Below are 23,783 nucleotides of genomic sequence, written 5' to 3'. Positions count from 1 at the left end.
GGGTTAAGTTTATGTTTAAGGTTAGGGTTAGGGTTTGGTTTGCGTTAGGGTTAGGGTTAGGGTTAGGGTTAGGGTTAGGGTTTAGGGTTAGGGTTATAGTGAGAGTTAGGTTTAGGGTTAGGTTTGCGTTAGTGTTAGGGTTAAGGTTAGTTTTAAGTTTAGGTTTAGCTTTAGGGATAGGGTTAGGGTTTGGTTTGCGTTCGGGTTAGGATTACGGTTAGTGTTAGGGTTAGGGATAGCGCTAGGGTTTGGGTTAGGGTTAGGGTTAGCGTTAGGGTTTTTGGGTTAGCGTTAAGTTTAGGTTTAGGTTGCGTTAAGGTTAGGGTTAGGGGTAGGGTTAGGTTTATGGATATGGTTAGTTTTAGGGATAGGCTTGTGTTAGGGCTAGGGTTAGGGATAGGGTGAAGTTTAGGTTGCGTTAGGGTTAGGGTTAGGGTTAGGTATGCGTTAGGGTTAGGGTTAGTTTTAGGGTTAGGATTTAGGGTTAGGTTTGCGTTAGGTTTAGAGTTAGGGTTAGGGTTAGGGTTAGGTTTGCGTTAGGGTTAGGGTTAGTGTTGCGGTTAGGTTTAGGGTTAGGTTTGCGTTAGGGTTAGGGTTAGGGTTAGGGTTAGGGTTAGGGTTAGGTTTGCGATAGGGTTAGGGTTAGGGTTAGGGTTGAGTTAGGGTTAGGGTAAATGTTAGAGTTAAGTTTGCGTTAGGGTTAGGGTTACGGTTAGGGTTATGGTTAGGGTTAGGTCTAGGGTTAGTGTTAGCGTTAGGGTTAGGGTTAGGTTTGCGTTAGGGTTAGGGTTATGGTTAGTTTTAAGGTTAGGGTTAGGTTAAGGGTTAGAGTTAGGGTTAGGTTTGCGTTAGGGTTAGGGTTACGGTTAGGGTTAGGGTTAGGTTTAGCGTTAGGGTTTTATGGTTAGCGTGAAGTTTAGGGTTAGATTTGCGTTAAGGTTAGGTTAGGGTTAGCGTTAGGTTGCATTAGGGTTAGGGTTAGGGGTAGGGTTAGGGTTAGGCTTAGGGTTAGGTTTAAGTTAGGGTTAGGGTTAGGGTTAGGTTTATGGATAGGGTTAGGTGTAGGGATAGGATTGCGTTAGGGTTATGGTTAGGGTTAGGGTTAGTGTTCAGGTTTGGATTGCGTTAGGGTTAGGGTTAGGGTTAGGGTTAGGTATGCGTTAGGGTTCGGGTTAGTGTTAGGGTTAGGTAAGAGATGCGTTAGGGTTAAAGTAGGGTTAGGGTTAGTGTTAAGGATAGGTTTGCATTAGGGTTAGTGTTAGGGTTAGGGTTAGGTTTGTGTTAGGGTTAGGGTTAGGGTTTGGGTTTGGTTTGCGTTAGTGTTAGGGTTAGGGTTAGGGTTAGGTTTAGGGTTAGGTTTGCGTTAGGGTTAGGGTTAGGGTTAGTGTTAGGATTTAGGGTTAGGTTTTCGTGAGGTTTAGGGTTAGTGTTAGGTTTGCGTTAGGGTTAGGGTTAGGGTTAGGGTTAGGATTTAGGTTTAGGTTTGCGTTAGGTTTAGGGTTAGGGTTAGGTTTGCGTTAGGGTTAGGGTTAGGGTTAGGGTTAGGGTTAGGTTTGCATTAGGGTTAGGGTTAGCGTTAGGGATAAGGTTAGGGTTTGGGTTAGGGTTAGGGTTAGGTTTGTCTTACGGTTAGGGTTAGGGTTAGGGTTAGGGTTACGGTTACGTTTACGTTAGGGTTAGTGTTAGGGTTAGGGTTAGGGTTAGGGTTAGGTTTGCGTTAGTTTTAAGGTTAGGGTTAGGGTTATTTTTCCATTAGGGTAATGGTTAGGGTTAGGGTTAGGGATAGGGCTAGGGTTTAGGGTTAGGGTTAGGGTTAGGGTTATGTTTAGGGTTAGGGATAGGATTAGGGTTAGGGTTAGGGTTAGGTTGGCGTTAGGTTTAGTGTTAGGTTTAGTGTTAGGGTTAGGGTTAGGTTTGCGTTAGGGTTAGGGTTAAGGTTAGTTTTAAGTTTAGAGTTAGCTTTAGGGTTATGGTTAGGGTTAGGATTGCGTTAGGGTTAGTGTTAGGGTTAGGGTTAGGGTTGGGTTAGGGTTAGGGTTAATGTTAGGGTTAGGTTTGCGTTAGGGTTAAGGTTACGTTCAGAGTTATGGTTAGGGTTAGGTCTAGGGTTAGCGTTAGGGTTACGGTTACGGTTAGGTTTGCGTTAGGGTTAGGGTTAAGGTTAGTTTTAAGGTTAGGGTTAGGATTAGGGTTAGGGTTAGGCTTAGGTTTGCGTTAGGGTTAGGGTTACGTTTAGAGTTATGGTTAGGGTTAGGTCTAGGGTTAGTGTTAGGGTTAGGGGTAGGGTTAGGTTTGCGTTAGGGTTAGGGTTAAGGTTAGTTTTAAGGTTAGGGTTAGGGTTAGGGTTAGGTTTGCGTTAGGGTTAGGGTTAGGGTTAGGGTTAGGGTTAGGGTTAGGTTAGGGTTAGGGTTAGGGTTAGGTTTATGGATAGGGTTAGGTTTAGGGATAGGCTTGTGTTAGGGTTTGTGTTAGGGTTAGGTTTAAGGTTAGGTATGCGTTAGGGTTAGGGTAAGGGTTAGGTATGCGTTAGCGTTAGGGTTAGTGTTAGGGTTAGGATTTAGGGTTAGGTTTGAGTTAGGTTTAGAGTTAGGGTTAGGGATAGGGTTAGGTTTGCGTTAGGGTTAGGGTTAGTGTTACGGTTAGGTTTAGGGTTAGGTTTGCGTTAAGGTTAGGGTTAGGGTTAGGATTAGTGTTAGGTTTGCGTTAGGGTTATGGTTAGGGTTAGGGTTAGGGTTAGGGTTAGGTTTTCTTTAGGGTTAGGGTTAAGTTTATGTTTAAGGTTAGGGTTAGGGTTTGGTTTGCGTTAGGGTTAGGGTTAGGGTTAGGGTTAGGGTTAGGGTTTAGGGTTAGGGTTACAGTGAGAGTTAGGTTTAGGGTTAGGTTTGCGTTAGTGTTAGGGTTAAGGTTAGTTTTAAGTTTAGGTTTAGCTTTAGGGATAGGGTTAGGGTTAGGTTTGCGTTAGGGTTAGGCTTAGGGTTAGGGTTAGGGTTAGGGTTAGGGTTAGGGTTAAGTTAGGGTTGGGGTTACGGTTAGGTTTATGGATAGGGTTAGGTTTAGGGATAGGCTTGTGTTAGGGTTAGGGTTAGGGTTAGGGTAAGGGTTCAGGTTAGGTTTGCGTTAGGGTTAGGGTTAGGATTAGGTGTGCGTTCGGGTTAGGGTTAGTGTTAGTGTTAGGGTAAGATTTGCGTTAGGGTTAAGGTTAGGGTTAGGGTTAGGGTTAGGTTTGTATTAGGATTAGGGTTAGGGTTAGGGTTAGCGTTAGGGTTTTAGGGTTAGGTTTGTATTTGGGTTAGGGTTAGTGTTAGGGTTAGCGTTAGGGTTTTAGGGTTAGCGTTAAGTTTAGGATTAGGTTTGCGTTAGGGTTAGGGTTAGGGTTAGGGTTAGGGTTAGGTTTAGGTTAGGTTTAGGGTTAGGGTTACGTTTATGGATAGGGTTAGGTTTAGGGTTAGGCTTGTGTTAGGGTTAGAGTTAGGGATAGGTTTAAATTTAGGTTTGCGTTAGGGTTGGGTTAGGGTTAGGTATGCGTTAGGGTTAGGGTTAGTGTTAGGGGTAGGATTTAGGGTTAGGTTTGCGTTAGGTTTAGAGTTAGGGATAGGATTAGGGTTAGGTTTGCGTTAGGGTTACGGTTAGGGTTATGGTTAGGTTTAGGGTTAGGGTTGCGTTAGGGTTAGGGTTAGGGTTAGGTTTGGTTTGCGTTAGGGTTAGCGTTAGGGTTAGGGTTAGGGTTAGGTTTAGGTTTTCGTTAGGGTTAGGGTTAAGTTTATGTTTAAGTTTAGGGTTAGGGTTAGGGTTATGGTTAGGTATGCGTTAGGGTTAGGGTTAGGGTTAGGGTTAGGGTTAGGGTTTAGTGTTAGTGTTAGAGTGAGAGTTAGGGTTAGGGTTAGGTTTGCGTTAGGGTTAGGGTTAGGTTTAGGGTTAGGGTTAGGGTTAGGTTTGCGTTAGGGTTAGGGTTAAGGTTAGTTTTAAGGTTAGGGTTAGGTTATGGGTTAGAGTTAGGGTTAGGTTTGCGTTAGGGTTAGGGTTACGGTTAGGGTTAGGGTTAGGTTTAGCGTTAGGGTTTTATGGTTAGCGTTAATTTAGGGTTAGATTTGCGTTAAGGTTAGGGTTAGGGTTAGCGTTAGGTTGCGTTAGGGTTAGGGTTAGGGGTAGGGTTATGGTTAGGCTTAGGGTTAGGTTTAAGTTAGTGTTAGGGTTAGGGTTAGGTTTATGGATAGGGTTAGGTGTAGGGATAGGATTGTGTTAGGGTTATGGTTAGGGTTAGGGTTAGTGTTCAGGTTTGGATTGCGTTAGGGTTAGGGTTAGGTTTAGGGTTAGGTATGCGTTAGGATTAGGGTTAGTGTTAGGGTTAGGTAAGAGATGCGTTAGGGTTAGAGTAGGGTTAGGGTTAGTGTTAAGGATAGGTTTGCATTAGGGTTAGTGTTAGGGTTAGGGTTAGGTTTGTGTTAGGGTTAGGGTTAGGGTTTGGGTTTGGTTTGCGTTAGTGTTAGGGTTAGGGTTAGTGTTAGGTTTAGGGTTAGGTTTGCGTTAGGGTTAGGGTTAGGGTTAGGGTTAGGATTTAGGGTTAGGTTTGCGTGAGGTTTAGGGTTAGTGTTAGGTTTGCGTTAGGGTTAGGGTTAGGGTTAGGGTTAGGATTTAGGTTTAGGTTTGCGTTAGGTTTAAGGTTAGGGTTAGGTTTGCGTTAGGGTTAGGGTTAGGGTTAGGGTTAGGTTTGCATTAGGGTTAGGGTTAGCGTTAGGGATAAGGTTAGGGTTTGGGTTAGGGTTAGGGTTAGGTTTGTCTTACGGTTAGGGTTAGGGTTAGGGTTAGGGTTAGGTTTGCGTTAGTTTTAAGGTTAGGGTTAGGGTTATTTTTCCATTAGGGTAATGGTTAGGGTTAGGGTTAGGGATAGGGCTAGGGTTTAGGGTTAGGGTTAGGGTTAGGGTTATGTTTAGGGTTAGGGATAGGATTAGGGTTAGGGTTAGGGTTAGGTTGGCGTTAGGTTTAGTGTTAGGGTTAGTGTTAGGGTTAGGGTTAGGTTTGCGTTAGGGTTAGGGTTAAGGTTAGTTTTAAGTTTAGAGTTAGCTTTAGGGTTATGGTTAGGGTTAGGATTGCGTTAGGGTTAGTGTTAGGGTTAGGGTTAGGGTTGGGTTAGGGTTAGGGTTAATGTTAGGGTTAGGTTTGCGTTAGGGTTAAGGTTACGTTCAGAGTTATGGTTAGGGTTAGGTCTAGGGTTAGTGTTAGGGTTAGGGTTAGGGTTAGGTTTGCGTTAGGGTTAGGGTTAAGGTTAGTTTTAAGGTTAGGGTTAGGGTTAGGGTTAGGGTTAGGGTTAGGTTTGCGTTAGGGTTAGGGTTAGGGTTAGGGTTAGGGATAGGGTTAGGGTTAGGTTAGGGTTAGGGTTAGGGTTAGGTTTATGGATAGGGTTAGGTTTAGGGATAGGCTTGTGTTAGGGTTTGGGTTAGGGTTAGGTTTAAGGTTAGGTATGCGTTAGGGTTAGGGTAAGGGTTAGGTATGCGTTAGGGTTAGGGTTAGTGTTAGGGTTAGGATTTAGGGTTAGGTTTGAGTTAGGTTTAGAGTTAGGGTTAGGGATAGGGTTAGGTTTTCGTTAGGGTTAGGGTTACTGTTACGGTTAGGTTTAGGGTTAGGTTTGCGTTAAGGTTAGGGTTAGGGTTAGGATTAGTGTTAGGTTTGCGTTAGGGTTAGGGTTAGGGTTAGGGTTAGGGTTAGGGTTAGGTTTTCTTTAGGGTTAGGGTTAAGTTTATGTTCAAGGTTAGGGTTAGGGTTTGGTTTGCGTTAGGGTTAGGGTTAGGGTTAGAGTTAGGGTTAGGGTTTAAGGTTAGGGTTATAGTGAGAGTTAGGTTTAGGGTTAGGTTTGCCTTAGTGTTAGGGTTAAGGTTCGTTTTAAGTTTAGGTTTAGCTTCAGGGATAGGGTTAGGGTTAGGTTTGCGTTAGGGTTAGGCTTAGGGTTAGGGTTAGGGTTAGGGTTAGGGTTAGGGTTAAGTTAGGGTTGGGGTTACGGTTAGGTTTATGGATAGGGTTAGGTTTAGGGATAGGCTTGTCTAAGGGTTAGGGTTAGGGTTAGGGTAAGGGTTCAGGTTAGGTTTGCGTTAGGGTTAGGGTTAGGGTTAGGTGTGCGTTCGAGTTAGGGTTAGTGTTAGGGTTAGGGTAAGATTTGCGTTAGGGTTAAGGTTAGGGTTAGGGTTAGGGTTAGGTTTGTATTAGGGTTAGGGTTAGGGTTAGGGTTAGCGTTAGGGTTTTAGGGTTAGGTTTGTATTTGGGTTAGGGTTAGTGTTAGGGTTAGCGTTAGGGTTTTAGGGTTAGCGTTAAGTTTAGGATTAGGTTTGCGTTAGGGTTAGGGTTAGGGTTAGGGTTAGGGTTAGGGTTAGGTTAGGTTTAGGGTTAGGGTTACGTTTATGGATCGGGTTAGGTTTAGGGTTAGGCTTGTGTTAGGGTTAGGGTTAGGGATAGGTTTAAATTTAGGTTTGCGTTAGGGTTGGGTTAGGGTTAGGTATGCGTTAGGGTTAGGGTTAGTGTTAGGGGTAGGATTTAGGGTTAGGTTTGCGTTAGGTTTAGAGTTAGGGTTAGGATTAGGGTTAGGTTTGCGTTAGGGTTACGGTTAGGGTTATGGTTAAGTTTAGTGTTAGGATTGCGTTAGGGTTAGGGTTAGGGTTAGGTTTGGTTTGCGTTAGGGTTAGCGTTAGGGTTAGGGTTAGGGTTAGGGTTAGGTTTTCGTTAGGGTTAGGGTTAAGTTTATGTTTAAGTTTAGGGTTAGGGTTAGGGTTATGGTTAGGTATGCGTTAGGGTTAGGGTTAGGGTTAGGGTTAGGGTTAGGGTTTAGTGTTAGTGTTAGAGTGAGAGTTAGGGTTAGGGTTAGGTTTGCGTTAGGGTTAGGGTTAGGTTTAGGGTTAGGGTTAGGGTTAGGTTTGCGTTAGGGTTAGGGTTAAGGTTAGTTTTAAGGTTAGGGTTAGGTTAAGGGTTAGAGTTAGGGTTAGGTTTGCGTTAGGGTTAGGGTTACGGTTAGGGTTAGGGTTAGGTTTAGCGTTAGGGTTTTATGGTTAGCGTTAATTTAGGGTTAGATTTGCGTTAAGGTTAGGGTTAGGGTTAGCGTTAGGTTGCGTTAGGGTTAGGGTTAGGGGTAGGGTTAGGGTTAGGCTTAGGATTAGGTTTAAGTTAGGGTTAGGGTTAGGGTTAGGTTTATGGAAAGGGTTAGGTGTAGGGATAATATTGTGTTAGGGTGATGGTTAGGGTTAGGGTTAGTGTTCAGGTTTGGATTGCGTTAGGGTTAGGGTTAGGTTTAGGGTTAGGTATGCGTTAGGATTAGGGTTAGTGTTAGGGTTAAGTAAGAGATGCGTTAGGGTTAAAGTAGGGTTAGGGTTAGTGTTAAGGATAGGTTTGCATTAGGGTTAGTGTTAGGGTTAGGGTTAGGTTTGTGTTAGGGTTAGGGTTAGGGTTTGGGTTTGGTTTGCGTTAGTGTTAGGGTTAGGGTTAGTTTTAGGTTTAGGGTTAGGTTTGCGTTAGGGTTAGGGTTAGGGTTAGGGTTAGGATTTAGGGTTAGGTTTGCGTGAGGTTTAGGGTTAGTGTTAGGTTTGCGTTAGGGTTAGGGTTAGGGTTAGGGTTAGGATTTAGGTTTAGGTTTGCGTTAGGTTTAGGGTTAGGGTTAGGTTTGCATTAGGGTTAGGGTTAGGGTTAGGGTTAGGGTTAGGTTTGCATTAGGGTTAGGGTTAGCGTTAGGGATAAGGTTAGGGTTTGGGTTAGGGTTAGGGTTAGGTTTGTCTTACGGTTAGGGTTAGGGTTAGGGTTAGGGTTACGGTTACGTTTACGTTATGGTTAGTGTTAGGGTTAGGGTTAGGGTTAGGGTTAGGTTTGCGTTAGTTTTAAGGTTAGGGTTAGGGTTATTTTTCCATTAGGGTTAGGGTTAGGGTTAGGGTTAGGGATAGGTCTAGGGTTTAGGGTTAGGGTTAGGGTTAGGGTAATGTTCAGGGTTAGGGATAGGATTAGGGTTAGGGTTAGGGTTAGGTTGGCGTTAGGTTTAGTGTTAGGGTTAGTGTTAGGGTTAGGGTTAGGTTTGCGTTAGGGTTAGGGTTAAGGTTAGTTTTAAGTTTAGAGTTAGCTTTAGGGTTATGGTTAGGGTTAGGTTTGCGTTAGGGTTAGCGTTAGGGTTAGGGTTAGGGTTGGGTTAGGGTTAGGGTTAATGTTAGGGTTAGGTTTGCGTTAGGGTTAAGGTTACGTTCAGAGTTATGGTTAGGGTTAGGTCTAGGGTTAGTGTTAGGGTTAGGGTTAGGGTTAGGTTTGCGTTAGGGTTAGGGTTAAGGTTAGTTTTAAGGTTAGGGTTAGGGTTAGGGTTAGGGTTAGGGTTAGGGTTAGCGTTAGGGTTTTATGGTTAGCGTTAAGTTTAGGGTTAGGTTTGCGTTAAGGTTAGGGTTAGGGTTAGGGTTAGGTTTGCGTTAGGGTTAGGGTTAGGGTTAGGGTTAGGGTTAGGGTTAGGGTTAGGGTTAGGGTTAGGGTTAGGGTTAGGTTAGGGTTAGGGTTAGGGTTAGGTTTATGGATAGGGTTAGGTTTAGGGATAGGCTTGTGTTAGGGTTTGGGTTAGGATTAGGTTTAAGGTTAGGTATGCGTTAGGGTTAGGGTTACGGTTAGGTATGCGTTAGGGTTAGGGTTAGTGTTAGGGTTAGGATTTAGTGTTAGGTTTGAGTTAGGTTTAGAGTTAGGGTTAGGGATAGGGTTAGGTTTGCGTTAGGGTTAGGGTTAGTGTTACGGTTAGGTTTAGGGTTAGGTTTGCGTTAAGGTTAGGGTTAGGGTTAGGATTAGGGTTATGTTTGCGTTAGGGTTAGGGTTAGGGTTAGGGTTAGGGTTAGGGTTAGGTTTTCTTTAGGGTTAGGGTTAAGTTTATGTTTAAGGTTAGGGTTAGGGTTAGGTTTGCGTTAGGTTTAGGGTTAGGGTTAGGGTTAGGGTTTAGGGTTAGGGTTAGAGTGAGAGTTAGGTTTAGGGTTAAGTTTGCGTTAGTGTTAGGGTTAAGGTTAGTTTTAAGTGTAGGTTTAGCTTTAGGGATAGGGTTAGTGTTAGGTTTGCGTTAGGGTTAGGCTTAGGGTTAGGGTTAGGGTTAGGGTTAGGTCTAGGGTTAAGTTAGGGTTGGGGATACGGTTAGGTTTATGGATAGGGTTAGGTTTAGGGATAGGCTTGTGTTAGGGTTAGGGTTAGGATTAGGGTAAGGGTTCAGGTTATGTTTGCGTTAGGGTTAGGGTTAGGGTTAGGTGTGCGTTCGCGTATAGGGTTAGTGTTAGGATTAGGGTAAGATTTGCGTTAGGGTCAAGGTTAGGGTTAGGGTTAGGGTTAGGTTTGTATTAGGGTTAGGGTTAGGGTTAGAGTTAGCGTTAGGGTTTTAGGGTTAGGTTTGTATTTGGGTTAGGGTTAGGGTTAGGGTTAGCGTTAGGGTTTTAGGGTTAGCGTTAAGTTTAGGATTAGGTTTGCGTTAGGGTTAGGGTTAGGGTTAGGGTTAGGTTAGGTTTAGGGTTTGGGTTACGTTTATGGATAGGGTTAGGTTTAGGGTTAGGCTTGTGTTAGGGTTAGGGTTAGGGATAGGTTTAAATTTAGGTTTGCGTTAGGGTTGGGTTAGGGTTAGGTATGCGTTATGGTTAGGGTTAGTGTTAGGGGTAGGATTTAGGGTTAGGTTTGCGTTAGGTTTAGAGTTAGGGTTAGGATTAGGGTTAGGTTTGCGTTAGGGTTACGGTTAGGGTTATGGTTAGGTTTAGGGTTAGGATTGCGTTAGGGTTAGGGTTAGGGTTAGGTTTGGTTTGCGTTAGGGTTAGGGTTAGGGTTAGGGTTAGGGTTAGGTTTTCGTTAGGGTTAGGGTTAAGTTTATGTTTAAGTTTAGGGTTAGGGTTAGGGGTATGGTTAGTTATGCGTTAGGGTTAGGGTTAGGGTTAGGGTTTAGTGTTAGTGTTAGAGTGAGAGTTAGGGTTAGGGTTAGGTTTGCGTTAGGGTTAGGGTTAAGTTTAGGGTTAGGGTTAGGGTTAGGTTTGCGTTAGGGTTAGGGTTAGGGTTAGGGTTAGAGTTAGGTTTAGGGTTAGGGTTAGTGTTCGTGTTAGGGTTTGGGTTAGGTTTACGTTAGGTTTAGGGTTAGGTTTAGGGTTAGGGTAAGGGTTAGAGTCGCGTTAGGGTTAGATTTAGGGTTAGGGGTAGGGTTAGGTATGCGTTAAGGTTAGGGTTTGGGTTAGGGTTAGGGTTAGGGTTTGGGTTAGGGTTTGGATTAAGTTTAGGTTAGGTTAGGGTTAGGGTTAGGGTTAGGGTTAGGGTAAGGTTTGCGTTAGGGTTAAGGTTAGGGTTAGGTTCAGGTTTAGGTATGCGTTAGGGTTATGCTTAGGGTTAGCGTTAGGTTTAGGTTAGCATTAGGTTTATGCTTAGGGTTAGGTTTATGCTTAGGTTTTCGTTAGGGTTAAGGTTAAGTTTAGGTTTAAGGTTAGTGTTAGGGTTAGGGTTACGGTTAGGTTTGCGTTAGGGTTATGGTTAGGGTTAGGTTTAGGGTTAGGGTTAGGGTTACGTTTCGTTAGGGTTAGGGTTAAGGTTAGGGTTAGGGTTTGGTTTGCGTTAGGGTTCGGCTTTGGGTTAGGGTTAGGGTTAGGGTTAGGGTTAGGTTTTGGGTTAGGGTTATGTTTGCGTTAGGGTTAGGGTTAGGGTTAGGGTTAGGGTTAGGGTTAGGGTTAGGTTTGCGTTAGGGTTAAGGTTAGGGTTAGGGTTAGGTTTAGGGTTAGGTTTGCGTTAGGGTTAGTGTTAGGGTAAGGGTTAGGGTTACGTTTGCGTCAGGGTTAAGGTTAGGGATAGGGTTAGGTTAGGTTTTCGTTAGGGTCAGTGTTAAGGTTAGGTTTAAGGTTAGGGTTAGGGTTATGGTTACGGTTAGTTTTGCGTTAGGGTTAGGGTTAGGGTTAGGGATTAGTGTTAGGGTTAGTGTTAGGGTTAGGGTTGGGGTTAGGGTTAGGTTTAGGGTTAGGTTTAGGTTTAGGGTTAGGTTTAGGGTTAGGGTTAGGTTTGCGTTAGGGTTAGGCTTAGGGTTAGGGTTAGGGTTAGGGTTAGGTCTAGGGTTAAGTTAGGGTTGGGGTTACAGTTACGTTTATGGATAGGGTTAGGTTTAGGGATAGGCTTGTGTTAGGGTTGGGGTTAGGATTAGGGTAAGGGTTCAGGTTAGGTTTGCGTTAGGGTTAGGGTTAGGGTTAGGGTTAGGGTTAGGTTAGGTTTAGCGTTAGGATTACGTTTATGGATAGGGTTAGGTTTAGGGTTAGGCTTGTGTTAGGGTTAGGGTTAGGGATAGGTTTAAATTTAGGTTTGCTTTAGGGTTGGGTTAGGGTTAGGTATGCGTTAGGGTTAGGGTTAGTGTTAGGGGTAGGATTTAGGGTTAGTTTTGCGTTAGGTTTAGAGTTAGGGTTAGGATTAGGGTTAGGTTTGCGTTAGGGTTACGGTTAGGGTTATGGTTAGGTTTAGGGTTAGGATTGCGTTAGGGTTATGGTTAGGGTTAGGTTTGGTTTGCGTTAGGGTTAGGGTTAGGGTTAGGGTTAGGGTTAGGTTTTCGTAAGGGTTAGGGTTAAGTTTATGTTTAAGTTTAGGGTTAGGGTTAGGGTTATGGTTAGGTATGCGTTAGGGTTAGGGTTAGGGTTAGGGTTTAGTGTTAGTGTTAGAGTGAGAGTTAGGGTTAGGGTTAGGTTTGCGTTAGGGTTAGGGTTAAGTTTAGGGTTAGGGTTAGGGTTAGGTTTGCGTTAGGGTTAGGGTTAGGTTTAGGGTTAGAGTTATGGTTAGGGTTAGGGTTAGTGTTAGTGTTAGGGTTTGGGTTAAGTTTACGTTAGGTTTAGGGTTAGGTTTAGGGTTAGGGTTAGGGTTAGAGTCGCGTTAGGGTTAGATTTAGGGTTAGGGGTAGGGTTAGGTATGCGTTAAGGTTAGGGTTTGGGTTAGGGTTAGGGTTAGGGTTTGGGTTAGGGTTTGGATTAAGTTTAGGTTAGGTTAGGGTTAGGATTAGGGTTAGGGTTAGGGTAAGGTTTGCGTTAGGGTTAAGGTTAGGGTTACGTTCAGGTTTAGGTATGCGTTATGGTTATGGTTAGGGTTAGCGTTAGGTTTAGGTTAGCATTAGGGTTATGGTTAGGGTTAGGTTTATGGTTAGGTTTTCGTTAGGGTTAAGGTTAAGTTTAGGTTTATGGTTAGTGTTAGGGTTAGGGTTACGGTTAGGTTTGCGTTAGGGTTATGGTTAGGGTTAGGTTTAGGGTTAGGGTTAGGGTTAGGTTTGCGTTAGCGTTAGGGTTAAGGTTAGGGTTAGGGTTTGGTTTGCGTTAGGGTTCGGCTTTGGGTTAGGGTTAGGGTTAGGGTTAGGTTTTGGGTTAGGGTTATGTTTGCGTTAGGGTTAGGGTTAGGGTTAGGGTTAGGGTTAGGGTTACGGTTAGGGTTAGGGTTAGGTTTGCGTTAGGGTTAAGGTTAGGGTTAGGGTTAGGTTTAGGGTTAGGTTTGCGTTATGGTTAGTGTTAGGGTAAGGGTTAGGGTTACGTTTGTGTCAGGGTTAAGGTTAGGGATAGGGTTAGGTTAGGTTTTCGTTAGGGTCAGTGTTAAGGTTAGGTTTAAGGTTAGGGTTAGGGTTATGGTTACGGTTAGTTTTGCGTTAGGGTTAGGGTTAGGGTTAGGGATTAGGGTTAGGGTTAGTGTTAGGGTTAGGGTTAGGGTTAGGGTTAGGGTTAGGGTTAGGGTTAGGTTTAGGGTTAGGTTTAGGGTTAGGGTTAGGTTTGCGTTAGGGTTACCGTTAGGGTTAGGTTTAGGTTTAGGGTTACGTTTGCGTTAGGGTTTGGGTTAGGGTTAGTGTTAGGGTTAGGTTTGCATTAGGGTTAGGTTTAGGGTTAGGGTTAGGGTTAGGGTTAGGGTTAGGTTTGTGTTAGGGTTAGGGTTAGGGTTAGGGTTAGGGTTACGTTTGCGTTAGGGTTAGGGGTTAGGTTAGGGTTATGTTTAGGGTTAGGTTTGCGTTAGGGTTAGGGTTAGGGTTAGGATTTAGGGTTAGGTTTGCGTTAGGGTAGGGTTAGGATTAGGGTTAGGGTTAGAGTTATGGTTAGGGTTAGGGTTTGGATTTAGGGTTAGGTTTACGGGTAGGGTTAGGGTTAGGGTTAGGGTTAATGTTAGGGTTAGGTTTGCGTTAGGGTTAGGGTCACGGTTAGGGTTAAGGTTAGGGTTAGGTCTAGGGTTAGTGTTAGGGTTAGGGTTACGGTTAGGTTTGCGTCAGGGTTAGGGTTAAGGTTAGTTTTAAGATTAGGGTTAGGTTTAAGGTTAGGGTTAGGGTTATGTTTGCGTTAGGGTTAGGGTTAGGGTTAGGGATAGCGCTAGGGTGTAGGGTCATGGTTAGGGTTAGGGTTAGCGTTAGGGTTTTAGGGTGAGCGTTAAGTTTAGGGTTAGGTTTGCGATAAGGTTAGGGTTAGGGTTACGGTTCGGTTTGCGTTAGGGTTAGGGTTAGGGTTAGGGTTAGGGTTAGGTTAGGTTTAGGGTTAAGGATAGGATTGTGGATAGGGTTAGGTTTAGGGATAGGCTTGTGTTAGTGTTAGGGTTAGGGATAGGGTTAAGTTTAGGTTTGCGTTAGTGTAAGGGTTAGGGTTAGTGTTAGGGTTAGGATTTAGGGTTAGGTTTGCAATAGATTTAGAGTTAGGGTTAGGATTAGGGTTAGGTATGCGTTAGGGTTAGGGTTAGTATTACTGTTAGGTTTAGGGTTAGGTTTGCGTTAGGGTTAGGGTTAGGGTTACGGTTAGGGTTAGGGTTAGGTTTTCTTTAGGGTTAGCGTTAAGTTTATGTTTAAGGTTAGGGTTAGGGTTAGGTTTGCGTTAGGTTTAGGGTTAGGGTTAGGGTGAGGGTTTATGGTTAGGGTTAGAGTGAGAGTTAGGTTTAGGGTTAGGTTTGCGTTAGTGTTAGGGTTAAGGTTAGTTTTAAGTTTAGGTTTAGCTTTAGGGATAGGGTTAGGGTTAGGTTTGCGTTAGGGTTAGGCTTAGGGTTAGGGTTAGGGTTAGGGTTAGGTCTAGGGTTAAATTAGGGTTGGGGTTACGGTTAGGTTTATGGATAGGGTTAGGTTTAGGGATAGGCTTGTGTTAGGGTTAGGGTTAGGATTAGGGTAAGGGTTCAGGTTAGGTTTGCGTTAGGGTTAGGGTTAGGGTTAGGTGTGCGTTCGGGTATAGGGTTAGTGTTAGGGTTAGGGTAAGATTTGCGTTAGGGTTAAGGTTAGGGTTAGGGTTAGGGTTAGGTTTGTATTAGGGTTAGTGTTAGGGTTAGAGTTAGCGTTAGGGTTTTAGGGTTAGGTTTGTATTTGGGTTAGGGTTAGGGTTAGGGTTAGCGTTAGGGTTTTAGGGTTAGCGTTAAGTTTAGGATTAGGTTTGCGTTAGGGTTAGGGTTAGGGTTAGGGTTAGGTTAGGTTTAGGGTTAGGGTTACGTTTATGGATAGGGTTAGGTTTAGGGTTAGGCTTGTGTTAGGGTTAGGGTTAGGGATAGGTTTAAATTTAGGTTTGCGTTAGGGTTGGGTTAGGGTTAGGTATGCGTTAGGGTTAGGGTGAGTGTTAGGGGTAGGATTTAGGGTTAGGTTTGCATTAGGTTTAGAGTTAGGGTTAGGATTAGGGTTAGGTTTGCGTTAGGGTTACGGTTAGGGTTATGGTTAGGTTTAGGGTTAGGATTGCGTTAGGCTTAAGGTTAGGGTTAGGTTTGGTTTGCGTTAGGGTTAGGGTTAGGGTTAGGGTTAGGGTTAGGTTTTCGTTAGGGTTAGGGTTAAGTTTATGTTTAAGTTTAGGGTTAGGGTTAGGGTTATGGTTAGGTATGCGTTAGGGTTAGGGTTTAGTGTTAGTGTTAGAGTGAGAGTTAGGGTTAGGGTTAGGTTTGCGTTAGGGTTAGGGTTAAGTTTAGGGTTAGGGTTAGGGTTAGGTTTGCGTTAGGGTTAGGGTTAGGGTTAGGGTTAGAGTTAGGGTTAGGGTTAGGGTTAGTGTTAGTGTTAGGGTTTGGGTTAGGTTTACGTTAGGTTTAGGGTTACGTTTAGGGTTAGGGTTAGGGTTAGAGTCGCGTTAGGGTTAGATTTAGGGTTAGGGGTAGGGTTAGGTATGCGTTAAAGTTAGGGTGTGGGTTAGGGTTAGGGTTAGGGTTTGGGTTAGGGTTTGGATTAAGTTTAGGTTAGGTTAGGGTTAGGGTTAGGGTTAGGGTTAGGGTAAGGTTTGCGTTAGGGTTAAGGTTAGGGTTAGGTTCAGGTTTAGGTATGCGTTATGGTTATGGTTAGGGTTAGCGTTAGGTTTAGGTTAGCATTAGGGTTATGGTTAGGGTTAGGTTTATGCTTAGGTTTTCGTTAGGGTTAAGGTTAAGTTTAGGTTTAGGGTTAGTGTTAGGGTTAGGGTTACGGTTAGGTTTGCGTTAGGGTTAGGGTTAAGGTTAGGGTTAGGGTTTGGTTTGCGTTAGGGTTCGGCTTTGGGTTAGGGTTAGGGTTAGGGTTAGGTTTTGGGTTAGGATTATGTTTGCGTTAGGGTTAGGGTTAGGGTTAGGGTTAGGGTTAGGTTTAGGGTTAGGGTTAGGTTTGCGTTAGGGTTAAGGTTAGGGTTAGGGTTAGGTTTAGGGTTAGGTTTGCGTTAGGGTTAGTGTTAGGGTAAGGTTTAGGGTTACGTTTGCGTCAGGGTTAAGGTTAGGGATAGGGTTAGGTTAGGTTTTCGTTAGGGTCAGTGTTAAGGTTAGGTTTAAGGTTAGGGTTAGGGTTATGGTTACGGTTAGTTTTGCGTTAGGGTTAGGGTTAGGGTTAGGGTTAGGGTTAGGTTTAGGGTTAGGTTTAGGGTTAGGGTTAGGTTTGCGTTAGGGTTAGGCTTAGGGTTAGGGTTAGGGTTAGGGTTAGGTCTAGGGTTAAGTTAGGGTTGGGGATACGGTTAGGTTTATGGATAGGGTTAGGTTTAGGGATAGGCTTGTGTTAGGGTTAGGGTTAGGATTAGGGTAAGGGTTCAGGTTAGGTTTGCGTTAGGGTTAGGGTTAGGGTTAGGTGTGCGTTCGGTTATAGGGTTAGTGTTAGGGTTTGGGTAAGATTTGCGTTAGGGTTAAGGTTAGTGTTAGGGTTAGGGTTAGGTTTGTATTAGGGATAGGGTTAGGGTTAGAGTTAGCGTTAGGGTTTTAGGGTTAGGTTTGTATTTGGGATAGGGTTAGGGTTAGGGTTAGCGTTAGGGTTTTAGGGTTAGTGTTAAGTTTAGGATTAGGTTTGTGTTAGGGTTAGGGTTAGGGTTAGGGTTAGGGTTAGGTTAGGTTTAGCGTTAGGATTACGTTTATGGATAGGGTTAGGTTTAGGGTTAGGCTTGTGTTAGGGTTAGGGTTAGGGATAGGTTTAAATTTAGGTTTGCGTTAGGGTTGTGTTAGGGTTAGGTATGCGTTACGGTTAGGGTTAGTGTTAGGGTTAGGATTTAGGGTTAGGTTTGCGTTAGGTTTAGAGTTAGGGTTAGGATTAGGGTTAGGTTTGCGTTAGCGTTACGGTTAGGGTTATGGTTAGGTTTAGGGTTAGGATTGCGTTAGGGATAGGGTTAGGGTTAGGTTTGGTTTGCGTTAGGGTTAGGGTTAGGGTTAGGGTTAGGGTTAGGTTTTCGTTAGGGTTAGGGTTAAGTTTATGTTTACGTTTAGGGTTAGGGTTAGGGTTATGGTTAGGTATGCGTTAGGGTTAGGGTTAGGGTTAGGGTTTAGTGTTAGTGTTAGAGTGAGAGTTAGGGTTAGGGTTAAGGTTAGTTTTAAGGTTAGGGTTAGGTTAAGGGTTAGAGTTAGGGTTAGGTTTGCGTTAGGGTTAGGGTTACGGTTAGGGTTAGGGTAAGGTTTGCGTTAGGGTTAAGGTTAGGGTTAGGTTCAGGTTTAGGTATGCGTTATGGTTATGGTTAGGGTTAGCGTTAGGTTTAGGTTAGCTAGGGTTATGGTTAGGGTTAGGTTTATGGTTAGGTTTTCGTTAGGGTTAAGGTTAAGTTTAGGTTTTTGGTTAGTGTTAGGGTTAGGGTTACGGTTAGGTTTGCTTTAGAGTTATGGTTAGGGTTAGGTTTAGGGTTAGGGTTAGGGTTAGGTTTGCGTTAGGGTTAGGGTTAAGGTTAGGGTTAGGGTTTGGTTTGCGTTAGGGTTCGGCTTTGGGTTAGGGTTAGGGTTAGGGTTAGGTTTTGGGTTAGGATTATGTTTGCGTTAGGGTTAGGGTTAGGGTTAGGGTTAGGGTTAGGGTTAGGGTTAGGGTTGCGTTAGGGTTAAGGTTAGGGTTAGGGTTAGGTTTAGGGTTAGGTTTGCGTTAGGGTTAGTGTTAGGGTAAGGGTTAGGGTTACGTTTGCGTCAGGGTTAAGGTTAGGGATAGGGTTAGGTTAGGTTTTCGTTAGGGTCAGTGTTAAGGTTAGGTTTAAGGTTAGGGTTAGGGTTATGGTTACGGTTAGTTTTGCGTTAGGGTTAGGGTTAGTGTTAGGGTTAGGGTTAGGGTTAGGGTTAGGGTTAGGTTTAGGGTTAGGTTTAGTGTTAGGGTTAGGTTTGCGTTAGGGTTACGGTTAGGGTTAGGTTTAGGTTTAGGGTTACGTTTGCGTTAGGGTTTGGGTTAGGGTTAGTGTTAGGGTTAGGTATGCATTAGGGTTAGGTTTAGGGTTAGGGTTAGGGTTAGGCTTTGGGTTAGGTTTGTGTTAGGGTTAGGGTTAGGGTTAGGGTTACGTTTGCGTTAGGGTTAGGGTTAGGTTAGGGTTATGTTTAGGGTTAGATTTGCGTTAGGGTTAGGGTTAGGGTTAGGATTTAGGGTTAGGTTTGCGTTAGGGTAGGGTTAGGATTAGGGTTAGGGTTAGAGTTATGGTTAGTGTTAGGGTTTGGATTTAGGGTTAGGTTTACGGGTAGGGTTAGGGTTAGAGTTAGGGTTAATGTTAGGGTTAGGGTCACGGTTAGGGTTAAGGTTAGGGTTAGGTCTAGGGTTAGTGTTAGGGTTAGGGTTACGGTTAGGTTTGCGTCAGGGTTAGGGTTAAGGTTAGTTTTAAGGTTAGGGTTAGGTTTAAGGTTAGGGTTAGGGTTAGGTTTGCGTTAGGGTTAGGGTTAGGATTAGGGATAGCGCTAGGGTTTAGGGTCATGATTAGGGTTAGGGTTAGCGTTAGGGTTTTAGGGTGAGCGTTAAGTTTAGGGTTAGGTTTGCGTTAAGGTTAGGGTTAGGGTTACGGTTAGGTTTGCGTTAGGGTTAGGGTTAGGGTTAGGGTTAGGGTTAGGTTAGGTTTAGGGTTAAGGATAGGTTTATGGATAGGGTTAGGTTTAGGGATAGGCTTGTGTTAGTGTTAGGGTTAGGGATAGGGTTAAGTTTAGGTTTGCGTTAGGGTAAGGGTTAGGGTTAGGTATGCGTAAGGGTTAGGGTTACTGTTAGGGTTAGGATTTAGGGTTAGGTTTGCAATAGATTTAGAGTTAGGGTTAGGATTAGGGTTAGGTATGCGTTAGGGTTAGGGTTAGTATTACTGTTAGGTTTAGGGTTAGGTTTGCGTTAGGGTTAGGGTTAGGGTTAAGGTTAGGTTTGCGTTAGGGTTAGGGTTAGGGTTAGGATTTAGGGTTAGGTTTGCGTTAGGTTTAGGGTTAGGGTTAGGGTTTAGGGTTAGGGTTAGGGTTAGGTTTGGGTTAGGGTTTAGGGTTAGGGTTAGAGTGAGAGTTAGAGTTAGCGTTAGGTTTGCGTTAGGGTTAGGGTTAAGGTTAGTTTTAAGTTTAGGTTTAGCTTTAGGGTTATGGTTAGGGTTAGGTTTGCGTTAGGGTTAAGGTTAGGGTTAGGGTTAGGGTTGGGTTAGGGTTAGGGTTAATGTTAGGGTTAGGTTTGCGTTAGGGTTAGTATTACGGTTAGGGTTATGGTTAGGGTTAGGTCTAGGGTTAGTGTTAGGGTTAGGGTTACGGTTAGGTTTGCGTCAGGGTTAGGGTTAAGGTTAGTTTTAAGGTTAGGGTTAGGTTTAGGGTTAGGGTTAGGGTTACGTTTGCGTTCGGGTTAGGGTTACGGTTAGGGTTCGGGTTAGGGATAGCGCTAGGGTTTAGGGTTAGGGTTAGGGTTAGCGTTAGGGTTTTAGGGTTAGCGTTAAGTTTAGGTTTATGTTTGCGTTAAGGTTAGGGTTAGGGTTAGGGTTAGGTTTGCGTTAGGGTTAGGGTTAGTGTTAGGGTTAGGGTTAGGTTAGGTTTAGGGTTAGGGTTAGGTTTATGGATAGGGTTAGTTTTAGGGATAGGCTTGTGTTAGGTTTAGGGTTAGGGATAGGGTTAAGTTTAGGTTGCGTTAGGGTTAGGGTTAGGGTTAGGTATGCGTTAGGGTTAGGGTTAGTTTTAGGGTTAGGATTTAGGGTTAGGTTTACGTTAGGTTTAGAGTTAGGGTTAGGGTTAGGGTTAGGTTTGCGTTAGGGTTAGGGTTAGTGTTGCGTGTAGGAGCCTGACTCAAAGAAACTATGCTATCCGGCAGCACATGACCTAATTCCTGGAACAGTCAGTTTGCCCTTAGAAGGTCACGTCTCTGATAAGTAAAGCCCCTTCCTCATTCCGCTCTCTCCTTCCTCATTCACTCCCCGCCCAGTTTACCCTAATCCATATAATCTTGTAGCTGCAATAAAAAATTTGAGGCTTGATCAGAACTTTGTCTTGCCTCCATTTCTTCGCGCCTCCTATTTTCTCTTTTCAGGGTGTCTCCCTTCGGTCCCTGTTGAATGCCCCGCTGGTCGGGGCATTTCTGGCGCCCAACGTGGGGCCCGAAGATCCCAGACCCCTTGAAAAACTGTCTGCCTTAAGTCCGGCCGGACGCGTCGCTGAGTCTCCGCGCGATTTTACCGCGCGAGCCTGACTCGTTTCCTGATCTCCGCGGATAAAAGCCGATCCGTGAGCCTGATCTGATAGAGGTAAGCAGACAGACGAAAATAGATGTTTTGGGATGATTTTAGATGTAATATTACCCCTCGGTCGAATGAATGTGTGAATGAGTGATAGTTCCACGACTTCTCGTCACGGAGCTTGCTTGGGCCCTAATCTGAGGTTCCGGTTCTGTCATACGGCATAACGGCGACTGGACTCCGGTCCACCAGTTCGGGGGTTTATACCGAAGCGCCTTAGCTAAGACAGATTTAGTCCCGCGAGGGTCACGGCCAGATGGGCATCTGATTGTTTCGCTTGTTGATTGAAGGGCCGAGAAGGGGACCATGGGTCAGACATTAAGTTCTCATGAACTGTTCATTGCTGGGTTAAAGAGTTCCCTCAAGGTGCGTGGAATTAAGGCTAGAAAAAAGGATCTCTGTGAATTTTTCGAGTTTCTGACAGATATTTGTCCCTGGTTCCCCCAAGAAGGAACGATTGATATTAGAATTTGGAAGCGCGTCGGCGATGCGTTCCAAGATTTTTATAAAGCCTTTGGGCCTGAAAAGGTCCCCGTTTCTACTTTTACTTACTGGAATCTCATAAATGACGTCCTCAGGGTTCACTCCCATGACCCGGATGTTAGAGAAGTTATAAAAAAGGGGGAGAGCCTCTTAAAGGAATCGTCCCGTCCCCCGTCAGAAAATGACTCCGTGTCTATAGATATTCCTATTACTGACCCTAAGCCCAAGCCCTGTCTCGAGGAAGGCCCTACCCAAAATTCAGCTAAACCCCCTAGTCATCCCTCATTAAGACTTTATCCCTGCCTTAAAAACCTTCCCCAAGATTCAGACACAACCCTCCCTCCCGAGGACCAGGCTACCCTTGAGGATGCGGCCGCTCATTACCATCAGGAGGACCCCTCTATATCGTCTCCTCCACCCTTCCGGCCACCTCCTTATATCATCCCTCAACACCCTCCATTCCTCGCTCCCATCGTCCACGGTCCCACTTCTACTATTCCTCACTCCAATCCCCCTACTCAAACAGCCGCTTCCCTAACACAACAGATTGCCTCTCTTCGAGAGGCCCTCCAGGAAAAACGCCAACACATTAGTCTTCTCAAAGAACTCCGTGCCCTCGAGGCTGAACTCGCTGCACTCTCTGGGCTGCCCTTTTCCCCCCCGTCTACCCCTAAAACGAGCTCCTAAACAAAAACCTGTCCTCGCTTTTCCGGTCACTCGCAGACAGGCTGCAGAGGTAGGCCCCGATACTCAGACCCCTGAGGACCTCCAAGAGGAGGATACCGCGGAGGAGTCCGATAATGAGGCTGAGGAACAGGATAACCCCCCCTCAGAGGAAGAAACGGAACCCCCAAGAGACAGACAGCGCTACCGCCCTTTAAACATTAAATATTTAAAAGACTTAAAGGCTGCGGTCCACACTTATGGCCCTGTGGCTCCCTTCACGGTAGCCTTGCTGGAAAGCCTCACCGACCGTTGGCTAACGCCAAATGATTGGTTCACTTTAGCTTACGCCACCCTGTCTGGCGGTGATTTTGTTTTATGGCGCACAGAGTATGCGGAAAACGCACGAAAAATGGCTGAACGAAATACTCAGAGCCAGTCCTCCCGCTCCTGGACTAGAGATCGCCTTCTTGGCCGACCGCCCTATAACACCAATGAAACTCAGGCCGCCTTCCCCCCAGGCTTGTTAGCTCAAGTCCAAAATGCCGGCCTCAAGGCCTGGCGTAAACTCCCACCCAAAGGGCCCGCCAGCACCTCCTTGGCCAAAATCCATCAAGGGCCTGACGAATCCTATTGCGATTTCATCAGCCGCCTAACTGAGGCTGCCGAGCGCTTAATTGGAAAAGAAGAGTCAGATAGTGCCTTTATTAAACATCTTGCATTTGAAAATGCCAATGCCACATGCCAAAATGCCATCCGCCCCCATCGCAATGGCTCCCTCTCAGACTATATTAAACTTTGTTCTGGTGTCGGGGCGTCTCACGCCATTGGTCTAGCCATTGGAGCTGCACTAAAAAGCTTCACACAGGACAATCAAAAATCCTGTTACTATTGTTAATTCCACTGCTCCTGCCTGCCCCGCTCCTAATCATGGTTTCATCTGCGGCAACGGCCTGGCCTTCACGGCCCTCCCCACCAATTGGACTGGCCTCTGTGCGCTGGCTTTTCTCTTACCAGATATAGATATTCTACCCGGAGATCAGTCACTTCCTATACCAGCCCTTGATCTTTTCCCTGGACGACAAAAACGGGCCCTCACATTTATTCCCCTTATGGCAGGACTAGGTATAACCTCCGCTATGGCCACAGGTGCTGCCGGGGTAGGCGTGTCCGTAAATACTTATCAACGGCTCTCTCTCCAACTTATTGATGATGTTACCACACTATCAGATACTATTAATGACCTTCAAGACCAGGTCGATTCCTTAACAGAAGTAGTACTCCAAAACAGACGAGGGCTTGATCTTCTAACGGCGGAACAAGGGGGATCTGTTTAGCTTTACAGGAACGATGCTGCTTCTATGCCAACAAATCTGGCATAGTGCGAGACAAGGTCAAGAGACTCCAAGAACTTCTTCAACGCAAAAAACAACTTCTTGACAACCCCTTTCTAACCAGTTTTCATGGTCTCTTGCCTGTCCTCCTCCCCATCCTTGGCCCCATTCTAGGATTACTCCTACTTGTCTCCCTCGGACCTTGGGCATTTAATAAACTGACAGGATTCATCAAACAACAAATAGATAACATTCTGGCCAAACCTATCCATATTCATTATCAACGCCTGGCCACGATGGACCATCCGGAAGGTAATTACAACCAGTTACAAACAGGCTCCAGCTATATAAACATATAGCAGACACGGTGGCTGAAAACGTGTCGGCCCGATCTAAAGGGCTTGAGCACCAGACGGCTGCAGCGACTGGGTACTGCAAGGGAGGGTCCCGATTGACCCAATTTCAGCTCTCCCCGAACTCATGTCCAGACTACATAGGGGTTGGTGCCTAAGTCAAAACAATTGCCTCACCCCTGGTCCAAAAAAGACACCAGAGGCTACGCCTTGCGCGTTATTCGGGCCGTCTGAGACCCCTGAGTTCCCGTCTTGGTTAAGGCTCACTCTCTTAAAAAGATAAAGAGAGAGGAGATGTAGGACCCTGACTCAAAGAAACTATGCTATCCGGCAGCACATGACCTAATTCCTGGAACAGTCAGTTTGCCCTTAGAAGGTCACGTCTCTGATAAGTAAAGCCCCTTCCTCATTCCGCTCTCTCCTTCCTCATTCACTCCCCGCCCAGTTTACCCTAATCCATATAATCTTGTAGCTGCAATAAAAAATTTGAGGCTTGATCAGAACTTTGTCTTGCCTCCATTTCTTCGCGCCTCCTATTTTCTCTTTTCAGGGTGTCTCCCTTCGGTCCCTGTTGAATGCCCCGCTGGTCGGGGCATTTCCGCTTAGGTGTAGGGTTAGGTTTGCGTTAGGGTTAGGGTTAGGGTTAGGGTTAGGTTTGCGATAGGGTTAGGGTTAGGGTTAGGTTAGGGTTAGGGTTAATGTTAGGGTTAGGTTTGCGTTAGGGTTAGGGTTACGGTTAGGGTTATGGTTAGGGTTAGGTCTAGGGTTAGTGTTAGGGTTAGGGTTACGGTTAGGTTTGCATCAGGGTTAGGGTTAAGGTTAGGTTTAAGGTTAGGGTTAGGTTTAGGGTTAGGGTTAGGGTTAGGTTTGCGTTCGGGTTAATGTTACGGTTAGGGTTAGGGTTAGGGATAGCGCTGGGGTTTAGGGTTAGGGTTAGGGTTAGCGTTAGGGTTTTAGGGTTAGCATTAAGTTTAGGTTTAGGTTTGCGTTAAGGTTAGGGTTAGGGTTAGGTTTGCGTTAGGGTTAGGGTTAGTGTTAGGGTTAGGGTTAGGTTAGGTTTAGGGTTAGGTTTAGGTTTATGGATAGGGTTAGTTTTAGGGATAGGCTTGTGTTAGGGTTAGGGTTAGGGAAAGGGTTAAGTT

The sequence above is a fragment of the Rhinolophus sinicus genome, chromosome 15 (assembly GCF_057876585.1).
Source record: "Rhinolophus sinicus isolate RSI-liver-muscle chromosome 15, RSI-T2T, whole genome shotgun sequence".
Taxonomy (NCBI): domain Eukaryota; kingdom Metazoa; phylum Chordata; class Mammalia; order Chiroptera; family Rhinolophidae; genus Rhinolophus; species Rhinolophus sinicus.
The sequence above is the reverse complement of the archived record's forward strand: the minus strand, read 5'-3'. Positions refer to the sequence as shown.